The 5,337-nt window shown below is 34.7% G+C and overlaps 1 pseudogene; it reads right to left on the bottom strand.

Moving 5' to 3' along the window:
- Window positions 1-3,424: 3,424 nt before the first annotated feature.
- LOC134238684 (short-chain collagen C4-like) lies at window positions 3,425-5,106 on the bottom strand (annotated as a pseudogene).
- Between the last annotated feature and the right edge of the window lie 231 nt (window positions 5,107-5,337).

The raw sequence follows: 5,337 nt of genomic DNA on the forward strand, positions 1-5,337 counted from the left end.
CAAGGTGTCAGAGTTTTTGATAAAGTTACTCAAAGTGTCAAAGTTTTTGCCAAAACTTATCAAGTGTCAAAGTTTTCGATAAAAATTTTCAAAGTTTTAAAGTTTTCGATAAAATATTTTAAAATGGCAAAGTTTTCACCAAAATTTTATCAAAGTTTCCGATAAAGATTCCGAAAGTGTCAACATTTTAGTAAAGTTTTTGAAAGTGTCGAAGTTTTTGGTAAACATTTTCAAAGTGTCAAAGTTTTCGATAAGCTTTTTCAAAGAGTCAAAGTTTTTCCAAAGCATAAAAGTTTTTGATAAAATTTTTGAAAGTGTTAAAGTTTTCAATAAAGATTTTGAAAGTGTCAAAGTTTTCGATTAACTTTTTCAGAGTGTCAAAGTTTTAGATAAACTTTTTCAAAGAGGTAAAAATTTCTCCAAAGTATCAAAGTTTTCGATAAAGTTTTTCAAAGTGTGAAACTTTTTTGATGAAGTTTTTCAAAGTATCAGAGTTTTTGATAAAGTTTTTCAAAGTGTCAAAGTTTTCGACAAAGTTTTTCAAAGTGTCAAACCGTTCACGGTAGCTCAGTCGGCAGAGCGCTCGCTCCGTGATCGGAAGGTCATGAGTTTGTATCTCGGCTGCGACTTACCTAAGTCGATATACAAAATTGGTAGCAACTGTTCCTTCGCCATGCGCTCGGCACTTTGAAGTGAAGTTGCGGGTCTTTCGGATGAGACCTTAAAAAGCCGAGGCCCCGTATCAGCGGCAGGCGTTGGCACGATAAGGATCCCTCACTGCTCAATGGCTCTGAGTGTCGAGTAAAGGTCAAAATTTGAAGCCCTTCACCAGCATACGGTGACGTCTCCATATGAGTGAAAAATTCTCGACGTTAAACAATACACAATCAATCAATCAATCAAAGTGCCAAAGTTTTTGAAAGTATCAAATTTTTCGCCAAAGTTGTTCAAAGTGTCAAAGTTTTCGTCAAAGTTTTACAGAGTGTCAAATTTTTCGCCAAAGTTTTTCAAAGTGTCAGAGTTTTCGATAAAGTTTTTTAAATTGTCAAAGTGATAACCATGGTAATTCAAAGTGTCAAAATTATAAGTATAGTTAACCAAAGTTTTCAAAGTGTCAAAGTTAAAAGTATAGTTAACTATAGTATTCTATTTTTAGGGAATGACTATGTACTTTGATAGTTTGTTTGATACCCAGGAGCAGAGAAGATTTTCAAAGAAATGATATATTTTCACTATATCATTGAAATTCACAATTTTGTAAGAGGCAGTCTGATTCATCATAATTATGTATTAATTATAATTATGTATTTGGTTTGTTTATTAAACACCTAGGAGCAAAGAAGAACATTTTCAAGGACAGTGCGTTTTCACTATATAATTTGTTTAGCCCCGCCCTAGCACCTAAGAACCCCTGATCCTGGGACCATGAAATTCACAATTTGGGAAGAGACAGCATTATTCGATATACTATGTTCTTATTTAGTTTATTTAACGCCCAAAGGCAGAGAAGATTAATGCATTTTCACTATATAATCTATTTAGACCCACCCTAGCACTAGAAACCCTGATCCCATGGCCATGAATTTCACAATTTAGGTAGAGGACTCAATGCTTATTTCAATCATGCAAACAGGTTGACTCATTGATGTCCAAGAATGAAGAAGAGGATTTTTAAAGATTGCAATAATACTGGTGGTTTTGACTCCACCCCTCAGGCTCCAGAGGGAGGGGCAGGGTTCATGAAATTTACAAATTTTGTTCCCCTTCACTCATAGATGCTTTATGCCAAAGAACTACGTGCTCTAACTCTTGATTCCCGCCTACATTTTGCACCCTTTAAATTCAATTTTAATGGCAATTTGGCCATTAAATCTTTGTTTAATACAAAGAACAGTTCTATGGTAATTGATTAATCATTTTAATTCCAGCTCTAGATAGTGAATTATCATTAATTTCAGCTCTCGAAAAAAGGGGGGTAGACGATATTTTCTAGTGAAATCGAAATTTCAAGAATCACCATATTTTGAAATAGTCTTAAATATGATAAAATGTATTTCATATCTTTTCTTATGTTTTACGCAAATAAATAAAACATATATAAATTAATAAAATACAATTATTTAGTTGTAAATAGCTTTAAAATTGGTGAAAAATCAGCATTTTTTCGTTTTTTGTCTATAAATATATGTTCCCCCCCGTGAAACACAAAAAGCTTTGGCATAAATTTGCAAAATGACAGTCTATATTACCTGTAAAAAGGAATTTTTGTTTCACGGGGGGGAAAGATGTTTTAAAAATATTTTCCGTTTTCCATTGATTTCTATAGTGAAAATTTCAAGTTTTACCATAATTATAGAGTTATCTCTCTTTGGTATCCCAAAAAAGTAACGTTTTATGAAAATTCATATAAATATCTATAAAAATTTTGAAATCATTCGAATATGTTAACTTTTGAGAATTGACTTGGAGCTAGGCGGGAGAACAATACTATCGTTCGTGGTTCTTTGGTTGAAATTGGTGGAGTGGTTGGAGAGAAGAAGCTGAAAATGTTTACTCAGGTGACCTAATAAAAGTAACAACATCAAAAAGATACACGATGCCTCAAATAATAATTTATTTCATGTATTGTTTGTGTACAGGTTGCAAGAGGATATTTATCCTTTGACCCCAAAATGTGGTTCCATTCTATGCCGATGAATCATAAATTTAACAACTTTGAATATTTACTGTGCCATCTTTACTGGCCAAGTGGCTATTACTCGTAAGCGTCAAATAATTGTGAGCGGTCTGAAATGAAAATTTCTCCTTAGCCTTTGACACATGTATCATTTTTTTTTTAAATTTCAACAAAGTTTTATTTTTAAAAATTTTGAGATAAGGAAGTTCGAGCTGAAAAGTCCATTCACACATTGTTAATCATTAGTAACGCAAACATGAATCTCTATAGCATAAGAGTTAGGATCGGGCCTGGGAATCATAAAATTTAGACGAGCTCAAACTCTTATCTCTGTCTCACTTTTTCACTATTGATTCCTCTTGTTAAAGTTAGACTGAGCTCAAAAGTAAGCTAGTCTGAGTTTTATGGCTTCCAGACGAGGTGTCATGGAGGATTGGGTATCCCTTGTCGACCAGTCATGTGCTCAATGTTATGATCGAGGAAGATCGGTAATAACGTAGAAAATTCGCTGAAAATAATAATGGCATAACAATTAAAGCCCATAAACATTTGATGTAAATGGGACAGCAGGATTCAGCCCACCCTGATCCCTTAACCAGTGCTTTACATATATTCATATCCCATTGTGCATATCTACCGGTAAATAACATTTATAAGCTGTGTATTTTTTAATGCTTTTTGTTACTTGAGTAATATGCAAAATTAATTTTTAAAAATAGAAGTCACACACGTAATTGCTGTTACTTTCTATTTATTTAGTGCAGACAACACACGTAAGGTATCTGTCGTTGTGATAGGGAGGACAAGCTAGAGTACCACAACCAGCTCTCACTGGACAAAATACTTTCCCGTCATGGTCATCCTGTCCCGCCGTCAAGATCTGAGGGTGCTCGTCCAAACATATATATTGGGTGGCAGCTTTCTGAACGTAGGAACCAGCCACAAGATCTCCGTGATACTGCATACTCCAGCCATCATAACTGGAGGATTTTCCGGGAATGATTAAAACAGTAGATTCTACAGTGCTTCAGCAAACTAGACAAGGGACATCATTGCCAACTTCTGGGCCAAATTCATTTGTGTCGTATTCTGAGCCATACATATAGGCATGGCCTGAAGAAAATTTTGTTGTGAGGTCGGGGTCACTAGGAAGGCAAACAAATTCAGCAGCCGCTCCCGGATGGTCGTACCAGGAACCACCAGCGAATCCTAGAATGGAATGTAGGAAAAGGAGAGAAAGTTCAAAAGAAAAAAAGTAACATACGGCACGAAACACCTTAATTTGGAGCTACATATACACGAATTATTGTACTCTATTGTTAAAGAATAGGTAAAAAAAAAATTGCATGTATTTTACACAGATACACATTTTTGCATTGACTTGTTACATGAAAAGATACATCATAGACGTCGGACGCTTCAAAATTGAAAGTCGGGGGTGGGGGTGGGGGGGGGGGAAACCAACAAAAAAAGATAAATCTTCATTTTCAGTGTCTATATACATTATGACTGTTTTTGTCAAAAAAGTGGGAGGAGGGCTAAGACTCCCCCCCCACAGTCCCCCTCCCCCAGTTCCGACATATTTACGTTTAGAGATCTCAATGTTCAAAATGAAATCATCAAAAGACCCATTTAATAATTGATACAATGTATGATTAAATTTATACCAGAGTAAACAAGCTCAGTGTCATTTCCTGGACAAACTTTCCGTCCCCATCGAACAAATATTCCGCCAGCTGTAACATATAAACAAGAAATATGTAATTGAGGTTTACGTCACCAAACTGATTCCAAACACAAGAACAGGAACAGAAAACGATTAATTTTATAAATGAGGTAGGCTACTGGAAAGTGAATGGATGATACAGAATTTTCTAAAAACAGGCTTACAAAATTGTTAGCGGTGTGCATTTAATATAAAGACCTTGTTAGCGTACGCTACATGTACTAATGAGGTATTTTGAGTTTTTGACTGTTTTTATACCAGTTGGTACTTGCAAACAATTGTTTTATACGCTTATTCTCCATTTGAACTCTCTGCAATCACGCATTATGTTACAGGGAGTGGTTTCTCCGCCTCGACACTTGATTTAACACCCTAAATTACCAGGGATCCTGGTTTTGTTTTGTTTTTTACAGGATTAATGAGATATATCAACTTGTTATCTTCACTTTTATTATATTCTTCAAACATAGATATATCAGTTTTAATATGCGTAAATTCATACCATTCGTTTTGGTCAGCAAAGTGTTATACTTCGTTGTCAGTTCGGTATATTTCGTCATAATTTCTTGAACCTGGGAGTGAATCAGGTCCGGATCATTGAGTAAAATCCTTTTTTCACTATTTGCTTGCAATGACCTAAACATTAGAATTAAGCACAAGAACGAAGTTCCAGACATTTTTGTTAGGGCTCTTTTCACAGTGTATGAGGTTAAGTTTTTATCTAATAGTGCATGACGTGGCGTACTTAATCAGTTTCAAAACCTATTACACAAAAAAATTTCTGTATACGCTATAATGATGTATTTTTTGGTTTTCCCTCGTCTCATGCTCTGTATATTTTTTAATCGTTAGAGCTATAAGCATTGTGTATAGAAATAACACATATAAAATGGGTTATAGAAAAAGCAATATTTTTATATTGACCATTCATACT

Source organism: Saccostrea cucullata, unplaced genomic scaffold (assembly GCF_032062105.1).
Source record: "Saccostrea cucullata isolate Sc308-1 unplaced genomic scaffold, CSIRO_AGI_Scuc_v1 ctg3111, whole genome shotgun sequence".
NCBI classification, from domain to species: Eukaryota; Metazoa; Mollusca; class Bivalvia; order Ostreida; family Ostreidae; genus Saccostrea; species Saccostrea cuccullata.